General features: G+C 37.2%; 1 pseudogene; it reads right to left on the bottom strand.

Annotated features, from left to right (window-relative positions):
- Nucleotides 1-12398: 12398 nt before the first annotated feature.
- On the bottom strand, nt 12399-14481 carry LOC18444785 (exopolygalacturonase-like; annotated as a pseudogene).
- Between the last annotated feature and the right edge of the window lie 345 nt (nt 14482-14826).

The raw sequence follows: 14826 nt of genomic DNA, 5'->3' as shown, positions 1-14826 counted from the left end.
ACCTTGAGCTCAACCAAGGGAGAATGAAGAGGGCTTTTGACAAGTCTGTCAAGATCCGCTCATTCGCCAGTGGTGATCTAGTCTTAGCTATCAAGAGGCCTATTGTCATGCATGGCCGGTGCAAAGGGAAGTTTGAGCCTAAGTGGGAAGGTCCCTTTACAGTCTAAAAGGTCTCACCCAACAAAGCCTACATATTGGCACATCCTGATGGAGAACAGGCAATGCCCCCTATCAACTAGCGATACCTAAAGAAGTATTATCCATGATGTGTATTCAAAAGAAAGGGACTCAACATGAAAACAAGCAAGATAGTCCAAACAAACTACTAAATCTTTTTATGTTTATTGCAGTAAAAATGAGTTACAAGTTACAAGAATCCATTACTAGGGAGGTTACAAGTCTCTTGCATCTGAGAATAAGAGGACTATTAAAAACCAAAAACTTATGCTTTTTCTCTTGCCTCTGAGAGTAAGAGGATGGTTACAGGCCAAAACAGATGCATGTCTCATGAAGAAGAAGCAAAAACACTTGGAGAGTTAGTTTTAATTCATCTGACAAGTAAGAGGATGGTTACAAGCTAGAAAACAAAGCAAAGCCACTCCAAGAAGATAGCCTCAATCCATCCGACATGTATGTCAAACCTACAAGCCAGATACCTCATCTGACGTGTATAATAAACATACGACGTAGGATCCAGTCGATGTGTGTATCAAACATACAAGATGGGCTCCTCTGGCAAGGAGCCGCCCTATTAGGGAAAGAACACCCTGTTCACAGTGAAGGCTCTTCCATAAAAAGACATGGACCCCACTGTCGTACTGTTGGATTTGGTTTCCACCAAGTACCACAGTCCACGCCACATCCTTCACCACTCTTTGTTGGCCCATGAACATCGCCGCATGAAGCTCATCGCCGAACACCACAAAGCCCGTACGTGACTTATCGACACATGCGAGCATCCTTCTCTGCATCGTGATAAGCCACACATGCGGATCAGCGTTGATTGAAGCCAGCGTCAGCTGGGTCCTCTAGAGGTTCGTGCCCAACCCCTAGCACTGGCTGTTTTGCTTGAGGGTCGGCGCCGGGTGGACTAGCACTCCAAGTCATCAGCGCCAGTTGTATTTCTATTAGCATCGGCCCTGTCGTAACTGTTTGCCTCCTGAGACTCCTTGTTTCTCAAAACTTAAGTTTTTGCACCTCCTTAATGGTCACATGATTTCCAAGGACGATGGCCAACTGTCACCACGTCTTCAGCAATCGTACAACATCCCCACGACAGTTAACCTCCTATAGCTGTACGATCCACCTCCTGCAACCGTTCGTCTTCCGTCGGAATTGCTCCCACACTACCGAAAACTCATAGGAAAAATTTGCCGCCTATCTTTTTGTCCTGGACTTCACGAGAACCTCACCAGGAAACCTCTACGACACCACTAACAGTATCAAAAAGTAATCATAACCCCAGTAAACCTCTTGAAAGTGCCCGAAACCTTCTGCAACACCACGAGTGGTGTTAGAAAACTACCACATCTATGGGGAAACCCCTTAAAAAATCCCTACCATAAAGTAAAACGGCAGCCAAAAATCCTTCCCTTTCGGAAAACACTTCCCGGAGGACTCTCCTTTCCCTACTATTCTCTCTACAACTTCACCAACTTCTGGGCAAAGTTCGCACGCTGAAGGTCTTCTCCGCAAAACCCTTGCCGGAATCCTGCTGTCTGCTGAAGAACCTTCCCTGTAGAGACTGTTGCTGAAGTCCCACTGCTCGCTGGAAACTTCAACTAAGTGCTCTCTTCTCATCGTTAAAGAAAACTTACGCTTAAGCTTTTTTTTACCCTTTGAGAAAAATAGGGGAAAACGGGGTTTTACCCCCTTATATAGATTACACTGCCATCAAAAGCCCTTCACAAACTCGAAATTCCAGTTGCATCCAATGGAAGCCAAGCGACAATGAGCTGGGTCGGGCTTGGACACAAGGCCCGAGGTAACTCTCATCGATCCATCCCCAGCGCCGGTTGACGCAGTGCCGGGTGAATTTCCAAACAACCCTAACGCCGGTTGACTTAGCGCCGGGTGTGTTTCCAAATACAACCTTAGCACCGATTGACTTAGCGTCGGGTATGTCTCCAAAACATCCCCAATGCCGATTAACGCAATGCCGGTTATCTTCAGATAATACGATGGGTCATTTGCAATGCTAGCTGAACAGTGCTAGTTGTGTTGTGAGAACTTGACGCTGGTTGAATATTTGCAATAAACCATCAGCGCTACACATGGCATTGGACGTATTTCAAGCAGTGTATGCCCTACCACCACCCCTAGTGGACTGGCACCCAGGCCGTTGCACCTAAACTGTGACTTCCCCAATGGAGTCAGGAGTTGTCCTTCATCCCCCACTAGCAGTCACACCATACTGCGGCCCATCATCCCCAGTGAAGCTAGGGTCATTCTTACTTCCCCAATCCCTAGTGGGTCAGCTTCACACTAAGCTACCTTATCAGGTTACCTATTATAGAGTCTCATCTTTCACCCAGAGAGTACGCTTACCCCCTTTAAAACCACAGCGAGGTCAACTTCTGCTGATCATCCTTCATCGGGCTACCATTTTCATCTGAGCCCTCAGTTTGTGAATGGTCTTAGCCATTTTATCCCCAGGGAGTCGGACTACCATCCACAGACCTATTCCCTATGAAGCTCCACTTATATGGCGACTTATACAATGGTCTAGATGTACGACCCTAAATTGCATAGCGATAGTCGAGATGCACGATCATAAACTCCATGGTCCGAATTATATGACCTTAAACTGTAGCGGAGGTCTAGTTGCACGACCTTAAATTGCATGGTTCAAGTTGTATGACTTTAAACTGTAACACCATGGTCCAAATTATATGACCTTAAACTGTAGCGGAGATCTAGTTGCACGACCTTAAACTGTATAGTCCTAGTTGAATGACTTTAAACTACATGACTGTAATCCATACTACATGCCTCTAAACTGCTCAGCCTAGATCCGTAGTGCATGACCCTAAACTGCTCATCCTTGGTCTAGTTGCATGACCCTAAACTGCTCAACACCATGGTCCAAACTATACGACCTTAATTTGTACGTCTTTAAATTGCGTGGTCCTAGTTGTATGACTTTAAACTGCATAACCATGTCCAACTGTATGACCTTAAAAAGTAGTACACATCCTAGCCGCATGACGATAACAGGCTTAGCACCATGGTCCGAACTATATGACCTTAAACTGTAGCAGAGGTCTAGTTGCACGACCTAAACTGCATGGTCCTAGTTGTACGACTTTAAACTACATAACCATGGCTTAGCTATATGATCTTAAAACCATAGTGCATGTCCTGACCGCATGACGATCAACTGCTTCGGGTAGGTCCCAGAGGAATGACCATAAACTCGCCACCACATACGTCCACATGTCTTTTCATGCACTTTCATGCATGCCTTCTCTAACCTACCTGTTAGTGTGCGCGCACCACCTTCATAACACCCCAATGTGTCCATTCACTTTATCATCATTAACATTCCTTAGTAAGTCTCACTCGCGCTCACAAATCGGTGGACCATCTTACCATCCATACTTGTTGTAAGTTAGCGGGTCATCATCATCCACTCACATTTTGTATATCGTCCATCTCTCATAGGTAGCCTCGAGCCATCTCCCCAAGTGAGCCGAACCACCACCATACTCACCCCATGGCCTTCATAGACTGTCATCCATCACCAATACGGTCCAGCTATATGACCTTAAACTATAGTGCACGTCCAGGCCGCATGACATTAAACTATTTCGCACAGGTTCCAGAGGCATGACCTTAAACATGGCCTTACAAAAAGAAAAAAAAAAAAAAAAAGAATAACAGGCATGGTGTATACCTGGACAAGGGAACGCTATCAGTAAAAATGACGGACAACATTGTCACGAAACCATGAGTAAAAGAGATTATCAACTAGAGATTTCTCTAGTGTTAGAACAACCCTCTTTTGGCCTATTTTAACAATAAAAAGGACAGAGATAGAGAGGGAATGGAGAGGAAGAGAGATAATAGTTTGATTTTGGGCAACATCATGGAACAAGATGCCAGTTTTGAGCAATTGAGTTTGTGGGGTTTATGAGAGGAGTGGAAAGTGCAGTGCTTTCACATGTGGGCAGGGTCTACGGTTTAGTCGCATTGTCAATCCAGGCTTAAATGTTGGATTTGGTGCTATCCAAAATCACCCACATAAAGAAATATCAAATTTTGTGGGATTGATTGAGATATTTCCATATTATGTGGGATTGAGATATTCCCATATTATGTGGGATTGAGATTGATATTTGATAAGTTTCCTAAGGGAAATAGAAATCCAAAAAAGATTAAGACTCTTAGATATATCTCTTGGTCGTTTGAGATATATGTGATATAGTATGGATTCATAATCTTATATCTCTTGGTCTTTTGAGATATATGTATAGTGTGGACTCCGAATCTTATATACATAAGATGAAAGTGCATAGAATTTTTTGTGCCCTATTTGGGTCACCATATGGGAATGATGGTTCTTTTGGAGAGAGAGGGAGCTAGAGCCTCCTGTATATAAGATGCGATTTCCTCTTAGAGAGAAGAAAGTTTCCCTTAGACATAAACATTGTGATGGTGCATCTTTTAGACTCCCGAAGATTGAGAGGCTTGTTTGTTTTTTGTAGAGAAACGGTTCCCATAGAGATTTTGGGTTGTTCCCCTTTTAATTAGAGAGAAAGTAAGTTTCTCGTTGCTATCGTGTCTCTATTTGGTATTGCTGGTAATGGTTGTTAGAAATAAAGAGAAAGAAGGGAGAGTGGTTTAAAAGGCGAGGTTTGTTCCAAAATATTTTATGTAACTTTCATCGGTGTAGTGGATTTCAGTTTACCGTGATCGTGGATGTAGTTCTTTTGTGGTAAACCACATAAATCTTTGTGTTCTTATTGTATGTGGTTCATACTTTATTTCTCATACTTTATTTGCCAAAATATTAACCCATCCGGTTTAGAGCTTTCGTGCACAATAAGTGGTATCAAAGTAGAACATCAAATTCGTCAATACAAAACATATACTTTATTTTCATTTTCCCTTGTTTCATTAGAATCTACATACATGGAGTTGACCTTGTGCTAGAAATATGGAAAATTTGACAAAAACGTGAAAGTTTAAACGCATTGCTAATTGCATTCATTTGAGAGGCTGTCGATTGATAATTTAGTGGGGAATACAGGTCTCTACCCACCCGTTTTAGAAATAGTCAATAGTTTTCAAATATGTCAATAAAAATAGAAACTTAGACTGGTAAATGCCATATGCATGATTTGGATTTCAATCCATTAGTTTACAACTCCAAATATCTAAAAAATGTGGGAAGTAAATAAATGGTGCCAAAAGATGTTTTAAAAGTCTTGTTTTTTTCACCTTTTTATATAGATTTATGGTTATGGTGGTCAAGATTATTGATGTACAAAATTTTGAGTCTTCTTATTTGTAAATTCTTTTTATCTAAAATCTATGTCTAACATGGAGTTTAGAAGGGGGGGTTGTGTATAAATTACATTGGTGGATGCACCAAAACTTCATCCTCAAGAGAATTACTGATCTTTTTGCCATTATGTTATGAGATGACAAATTCCGTTAGATAAACTATTAGAATGAGGGAACCATGTCCCACACTGTGACAATGAGGCGGGCCTCGGCAAGAAAAGAATTTTAAGGGGCCTCCGAGGAAAACTTAATATTCAACATGAAAGAACGTGCTCAAACGAAAGGTACAAGAAAATTCAAAGGTCAAATGCGCGACAATGACCGTGTGGGTGAAATTTAATTTTGATGGTTGACCAAGGGAACTTGATTCTTTCCTGTCGAGGCCTTGCGAAATAGAATAGCCACGCATACTTGAGACGAGGAGTAATAGGGCTGAGAGTGGGTCAAATCAGCTCCGGATCCATTTGACAAGTATATATGGGATTTTGTTTCAAATTCGAACCGGATCAGATTTGGATCTGAAAAGTATACATGGGATTTGGATATGGATCAGGACCCAATCAGATTCCAAAAAATATTATATATTTTATTTTATATCCATAAAATAATATATAACAAAAATTACTAATATATATATATATATATATATATATATATATATATATATATATATATATATATATATATATATATATATATATATATATATATATATATATATAAAGTCTTCCCAATGCCTATAGGCAAAAATAAACGGTGATTTCGCCTACCTTCATCACCGTCTGAAGTTTATTACACGGTCACGATTGTCCAGTAGTGTTTCATTTTTCATTTTTCATTTTTTTTTTCTACAAATCAGAATGATCAGAAATTTGGCGTGTGTGTACATCTTAGTGAGGCACACCTAATAAAAATATAATAAAAATAATTTGTAAAAAATATCAAAATACCCCTGAAGTTTTTCGAGGGTATTTTGATCAATTTATTTCATGTAAAATATGTTTTTGATATTTTTTGTAGATTCGCCTATTTGTTATGAACACATGCTCCAAAATTCAAATTATTATGATTTGTAAAAAATAAAATAAAATAAAACATTACTAGACAATCGTGACCGTACGATGAACTTTGACGGTGATGAGGTAACCAAATCACTATTCATTTTCGCCTATAGGCATTTTTGTAGTATCTTCCTATATATATATATATATATATATATGCTACGGTGAGCCCACTAGCTCACAGGAAAAAATGAGCACAACGGCCCAAATTGAATCTGGGCCTATCTGACGATTACAGAAGTCCGGTAGTATTTAATTTAATTTTTTTTTCTACAAACCCAAATCAATTGAAATTTAGAATGTGTGTACATCAAAAATAGGTGAATCTTTGAAAAATATATTTTACATGAAATAAATTTACCAAAATACCCCCAAAAGGTTTCGAGGGTATTTTGGCCTTTTTTCTCAAATTATTTTTTTATACTTTTATTTGGTGCGCTTGATGAGAATAATATACACCTAAAATTTTAAGTAGTTTGGATTTGTAGAAAAACCATTAAAATTCAAATACTACCAGACATCTGTGTTCGTCAAATCGGCCCAGATTCAATCTAGGCCGTTGGGCTTATACTATTCCATGAGCTAGTGGGCTCACCTAAGTTTTTTCCATATATATACAATATTTTAGGGTGATCCAACTAGCTCATAGGAAAAACGGCCCAGATTGAATTTAGGCCGATCTGACAATCACGGATGTTCGATAGTGTTTGAATTTTAATGTTTCTTTTACAAATCCAAATCACTTAAAATTTGGAGAATACGTACATAAAAAATAGGTGAATCTTTTAAAAATATCGAAAATATATTCTACAAGAAATAAATTTACCAAAATACCCCTGAAAGATTCAGGGGTATTTTGATCAATTGTTTTTCATGTACTATTGTTTTTTATATTTTTATTAGGTGCATGTTAATGATAATAAAACACGTATAAAATTTCAAGTGATTCAGATTAGTAGAAAAAATATTAAAATTTAAATATTATCAAACATCCGTGTTCATCAAATAGGCCCAGATTCAATCTGGGCCCAACGGCCAAGATTGAATCTGGGCCGATCTAATGATCACGGATGTCCGGTAGTGTTTGAATTTTAATTTTTTTTCTACAAATCCGAATCACTTGAAATTTGGAGCGTGTGTACATCAAAAATAGGTGAATTATATTAATTACAGGGTCGGATCCACCTGTACCTAGATTCTATCTGAATTATTATTCATATCCAAATTTTAGATCCGGATCTGATCCATCCGATCCAAATTTTTTGTCCATACCAATGAAGCTGAATGGTAAGTTCTATAGTACAGCTGCGAGACCAGCTCTGCTCTTTGCTCTATAGGGTGAAATTTTGGGTGAACAGAAAACAATATACTCATAGAATGAGTGTAGCAGAGATGGGGATGTCGAGATAGATGAGGCAAGACAAGAAGTGATAGAATTCAAAATGAATCCATTTGAAAAAATTTAGGTGTGGTACCAATTGGTAAAAGACGACAGAGAAGAGACTTAGGTGGGTTGGCCATGTGTGGCGCCGACCCAATATAACACTTGTTAGGAGGTACGAGTTAGTTCAAGTTATAGGATTGAAAAGGGCAAAGGATAGGCCCAAAAAGACATAGTTAGAAGGAGTCCGAAAAGATATGAGGACTTTTGGTCTCAATGAGTGTATAACCTTTAATAGAGCAGACTAACAAACCAAAATTCATGTTGCTGACTCCAATTAATTGAGAAAATCCTATGATGATTATTAGGAACTCAATCCAGATAGAATATGAAACTCAGGCTTCAGATCCAAACTGGAAAAATTCTCAACCCAAAGGTATAACGTGTTAAAACTTTAAACCCCCTTTGGAATATTGAAGGTGACACATCAGATGTCCTTTACTTGTGTCTTCTTCCCCTATAATACCTGTCCCTCAGTTTTCTCTCTTTTCTGATTGAGATTTGAGCTGAGAATAAGGAGAGTGCGAAAGATAATCGATTGTTTCGTGGCGTGCAATCTCTCAAACATATGGGCTACCATACAGTGTAAATATTGGCTCATTAGAGCTTTCATTTCATAATTATACATCTAGCTTTTATGCAACGAAAATGTCAGCACAAGGCTCAAAAATTGTACTTTCAATCTGAACGATCTTGAAATTCGACGATTTGAAGAAAAAGAAAAGAAAAAATTTTGATTGCTAAATATTGTACGTATAATATATTATATAGAGTCTAGACCATCTACCTTTTACGGGGATTTTCTATAAAAAAACCATTTATTTTTTTGTACATGAAAGTCACAGTCATTCTCTTTGGGTCTACACGGGAATTTACCCCAAAAACAATTTCACAAGATCAACAACTGATTTTTCTTTTTATTTTTTTGTTTAATACTATATTACTATATATGTAATAGATGACCTAACTTGCTTCTTAAAAAATCCGAATTACAATTAAGTGCTAGCCCTACTCTATTTAAAATTATACCTCCACATCTCAATGTTGTATAATAAAAAAAGGAACAAAGACCGCAAGGTGAAAAAATGAAACAACGAATAGCCCCAAAACATATTTTAGTATCTTTGAAATAATAACAAACACAAATACATAAAACTCCTATACATATCATTCTTTAGGGGTTGGGAAAAGCACGACTTTGAGCTTGTTGAATTCATTACATACTTCAGAGGTTTTTCAAATAATTGGTAGTGTATCTCTCTCTTCCACTATAATTTTTTTCCACATAATGGGCCATTTACTTTAGCGCTTCTTAGGGAAATGTGTGAAATGTGCAGTGATTCTAAAGCCTGTGTCGCCTTCACAGTATCATATTTCATATCTTATGATTGATTAGGTGGGTTCTCCAATATTTGTATGGCTGATATATGGATTTGAGACTAATTTTTATCTTCATCCTCTTCATATTCAGATTTAAGACTGATTTTTATCTTCATCCTCTGCATATTTCTCTTTATATTTTTTTTATAAATGTTTCAACCTGATGAGTAGGTCTTTTAGCACTCCTAACATTATTTTGCCAAGGCTTTTTTCTATGTCTTCGTCTAGCTCTCTCAAATATTTGGTCCATGTGGTGTATATATAAAATGATAGATGTTTTTATTGCCCACATGATGAAAGGATCAAAAGCCTTTGGTCACAATTGATGCAGGCCGGGAAAACATAAAATTAAAGTAAAAAATGAAGGTGACAGAACATACCCTTTCTCTGGGCATGTAGGGAAGCCTACCATTAGAAATCCAATAATCGATTATTCTTTTTGTGTTCAACATTTGCATATTTAGTAGAAAAACCCTAAGACTTTGTTCTTAACAAACTGTAATGACAATTGAAATCCAGCCCTTTATTTAATTAAAATAAGACTTCAAACTCAAGCTGTCAGTTCTCTACATAAGCAAGGATACAAATACCCTATGAGAAAATGACGCATATCAAACTATGGTGGTTAAAAATTTTAATTTTAATTTTGTTATTTTTTTTTTTAGAAGTTAGGAGAGCTTTTTATTGTTTTATTTTACTCGGAGCAATTTTTACAAATAAGGTTAGTAGGGTTTTCTTTTAAGTTTGATTGATAAAGCTATATTTTAGGAAGTATCTATTCTTAAAAAGGACAAATCTTTTTTGTTGTTGTCTAGGGTGCATATTAGCTTTCATTCTTTTTGTAGAGTTTGTTATAGGAAGTTTATCTTGTTTTTGGAAGTTGGGTTTAGAGATAAAAATTGACATCTGTTTTTGTTTAGGAGAAGTTTAGGTTGGTTTTATTTGATAAAGCCAAATCATCTTTTGAATTAGATGGAATAAGTTGGATATATATGGAAAGGAGTCCGTTTGGTTTCTTTAGGAACGACAGTTGCAATTATTAGAAAGAAAGGAGGAGAGTAAGAGTAGTGCTTACAGTTAAGGTTAGGAAATATTGGTTTAATAGGGGTGACTATCTTACTTAGAAAGTTTGATAGATGATAATGTAAAGAGAAGAGGTTAACGTGGGGTAGGATAAATAAGTAATCTGATTATTTTTTTTAGCAAGTCTATCTTTTAGAAATATAGAACTTTTTATGAAAAGGGATGCACACAATTGTAATGGGGGAGTGAATTTTATGGAATAAAGAAAGTATTTCTTGTAGATAGAGAGAGGCCCTTTTGTGGGTATTGTTTCTTCTATTGTGTTTGTGGGCCTGCCCTAGAGTACTCGTATCCCTAGGTTTTGTTCTTTTTTCTTGAGTTTTCCTTCACGATTTTTATTTTTCTCTCTTAAACGTAGTTATCTTTGCTAGTGTTGTTTGCCGGTAAATTTTATATTGCGTCAAAAAAGAATAAAAGACCGAATCAACCCAACTCATTCTAGGCTCTTGGAAAAACAAATATAAAAATAAAAACCTTAACTACAGTATTTTCTCTATTGAGAAATTTGTTTAAATTAAAAGATGAATTTGTTTAATTAATTCTAATTGAAATTTACATTCCCTCTTCTCTATAGATTTGGGTTGGCCCATGACCTTTTAGATTTGGGGATCCCCATTTGGCAACAACTACAGCAAATCATTTATTGTTAAGTGTTTCCATATCCACAAGATCTATACCATTTTTTGAGCAACAAATTTCATAATTACAGGGAAAGGGAAAAGAGTTCAGAGCCATCTTAGGGATTTCCCATGCCCAAATTGTTTTTTAGACAAGATTTCAAGATGAGGCTTTACTTTATTTATAAAACCTAGGCCTTCTTGAAATTGCACAAATTAATTTGTAATACACTTTTCAAAATATTTGATATGACAAAAGAAAAATACAACATCGCTAGGAGAACATTTTGTTGTTTTCTAATGTCAAGCATTTGCATGCTGACATTCAAAAGGAAAATGTCAATCACATTGGCATGTGTATAACCGTGGCCTAATTGTATGATTATAATTAGAATCTTGTACCATGATTTGTTTTTTACCTATGGGATTGTCTACAAAAAGACCATTTATCTTTTGTACATGGTGGTCACAATCATTCTCACTCATTAGATGTCAAATTGGATGGCTTGGGGTGAGTCATGTAATATAAGAATTTTTTTTGGACTCTATTCAATGAAGTGATATTTTTGTCCTTAGGGTTAAGTCATTTTTTTGGTCTACATGGGACTCAAATTCGTGCATTTAGTGAGCACAGTATATTATTGGTTATGCTCCACTCCCTTGTCCCTTGTCTTATAAAGACTCATCAGTCACAGTTTTTAAAATTCTCATAAGATGATGAAATCCATTGGTTTTTGGCCCTTGGCCAATTGAGAATTTGATGGAATTTTGTAACCCTGCGGGTCCACCATTCTCCATCCCTTGCTGGTTCCTCTATTATCAGGGAATTCTTTATGGGCTTTGCCTTCATCCAATGGCTTAGAGAATTTTGGATGAGTCAAAGAGCATCTCAGAATCAAGGTTTGTATGTCGCATAGAAGAGAGATGCAGCTTTTGATTTTGGTGAAAACAAAGCAAAGAAGCTCAGTTCCTCTCAAAACAACAAGTTATGCTACATTTGTAATTTCACATTATATGTTATATTTGATTTTCAAGAGTCGAGTGACTGACACAATTTTTTTTATTTTTTTAGATGAATCAGTGGGGATGACGAGCCCCTACCCGTTTTATTGAAATTGAAAAATAAGTTACACATATGACACAATTTTTCACTTTCACATAAAAATATTCAATTTTGATCATATATATGGTACATGCCACAGCACCATGTGAGGGAAGGCGTCAAGCTGATAAAGACAATGAAGCATCCTTTTTCCAAAAATCTTAAAAACCAGTAGACAGAGGATGGATTATAGACAAGTAGGTGGTACTTATACCCCAGAAGAGATCCCCTTGACATTGGTACACAAGGCCGTCAAAGCTTCCCCTTATCTATTGTACTCCAATTTGATGTCATCAAGCTTAACATTTTTGCACGGGAAAGCCTCACTGCACAAGAGATTTACTGCAATTTTAGAAGAAGAGGTTTCTCTGATGTTCTTGAAACATATATGGTTGATCTTGACTCAAGAGGGACCCTACAACAAAAGTATGAGAAGGTTTGTTAAAAATCTGTTCTTCAGTGAATCTCAATGTATTGTACTCCATGGTTGAATCAAAACCTCTCTCTCACACACACTCAATTCATGAGTGCTCTTGTATTGCAAAGCCTTTTGCAAGAAGTGGCACTCCTTAATGGTTTACCTTTTGGGGGCAAGAAGTGTAAGGGAAATATTGTTGATCTATGATGATGGGGTTGAAAACATTGTTCATCACAATGCCCTTCGAAAACATTGTTCATCACAATGCCCTTACCTCCCAGATTATAATGAAACTAAACTTCAATGACGGCATAAGTTTCAATTATCATGACATAATATTTATAATTCTCAATGAATGGTAAGCTTGACAATTAGAAAAAATGCTGGTCTCTTATTTTTCTGGCTAGACAAGCAATATTTATATTATTATAATGAATTTACTATTTTTCACTTACATTTTAGAGTGTGCCTGTGTGTGTCAAACCATACGTCATGGTTAAAACAACAAATTCCTTCAACTAAACTAGAGACTACATCCAACAATGCTACAAGTTATATAGCTGGGGTCCTCAATCTTCTAACCTAGTCTTATAAATGAGAATAGAATAAAGGAGGGAGATCATTGTACCGTAGGAGGAGTTTACAGTGGGCTTTCTTTGGACACTGGTTGAGGCTCCATGCAGATGTCCCCTGGTCATCAAATGTCCCGCCCCCAGCTACAACGAGGCCATCTACATACTGAAACACAATCCAGTTGTCCAAAGGGTATTTGGTCATATCTGTGGAGGCCTTCACTTTGCCCTTCACTTGTACAACCATGGGAGAGGTACTGGGGCATGGACCCTTGAATAGGACTGGACCGACAAGGAACGTTCCCTCCGGGATCACAAGGCGTGATGGCCCTTTCCACTCACATGGTGCCTTCCAGGCTGTACCGAAAGCCTGCAACTTTCAAGCCATTGCAAGCCAACTAACTTGAGGTTTGCAAAATGTAAACATTGGTATGTTGTTGCAATGGATGGACCAATTTCTGTTATATAAATAAAAATCTTACTTTGTTATCGGAATATTAAAAGTACTTTTTTATATTTAGTATTTTACACTTGAGTCCAACTTTTTAAGAGTGCTTAGTGTAGTTTACAATGCTTGATTACTAGGGCGAACCAACTCAAACTCACCACCCTGGCGAGCCCAAGTATCTCCGAGTTCGCCACCCTTGGAGAATTTAAAAAAGAACTCACCACCTTGGCGAGCCCGAGTATTTCCGAGTTGGCCACCCAACTCGGAGATTTTAAAAAAATTATAAAAAATATAAATTTCAAAAAGTAAGAAATTTAATTGTAATTATATTTTTTTATGTTTTTAATCATTTTGACAAATATTTAAAAGTGTTTAGCCATGAATACTTATTTTTACATTTCTCTTTTTTTTGGGTTATTTCTAAAATATCCCCTTTCACAATTTTGATTTTTCAAATTTATTCTTTCACTACTCTTTAAACCTTATTTAGATGTATTTTGTTTTATTTTACTTTAAACATATTTTTCCCTTTTTCTAGGATTTTTTGAATTTTTATATTTTTTTGAAACACTCTTTGGCTTGGCCAGAACTCGGCCCAACTTAGGCCGAGTTACTTGGACTCCAACCGAGCTGAGTACTCTGCTCGGGACTGGGCCGGGTACCCAGCCCGAGTCAACCTTTCCAACATTGTCGTTTTAATCTTAATAGAATTAAGTAGTATTTGCCTTTATATGGTTTACCTCACTGTTGTCCGTAGTGCCACCAGCAATTGCACCAAATTGTATCACATTGAACTCTCCAGCTGAAGAATAGTTGCCATTTGCTGCCTCCACAGCGGCTACAACCGCCATTGCTACCAATGCAACATAACATAGCAAAGCACATTCTTTGGAATTGTAACCCATGCTTATTTTGTTTAGCTGTAGCTATGAATGTGTGAGAGAGAGAGATGATTGATAGCTTAATGGATATTTACAGTGAGAAGAATGATGCTACATGTATTTGATAGCAGACCATCCACGTTGTTGGATGTAATTGTGTAGAGTTACAACTTACCAACTCCTTCTCTTTCTTTCTCTCCACCCACCACCTTCTTTCTCTCCCCTTCATCTCCAATTGTTTTTGTTTCTCTATCTTTCTCTTCATCTAATCAGTTATTTAAGTTTTTAATCTCATGTAAGTTCATCGTTGTTCCC

This window comes from Amborella trichopoda, chromosome 5, assembly GCF_054954075.1.
Source record: "Amborella trichopoda isolate Santa Cruz 75 chromosome 5, AtrichopodaSantaCruz75HAP2 v2.0, whole genome shotgun sequence".
NCBI classification, from domain to species: Eukaryota; Viridiplantae; Streptophyta; class Magnoliopsida; order Amborellales; family Amborellaceae; genus Amborella; species Amborella trichopoda.
The sequence above is the reverse complement of the archived record's forward strand: the minus strand, read 5'-3'. Positions and strand labels throughout refer to the sequence as shown.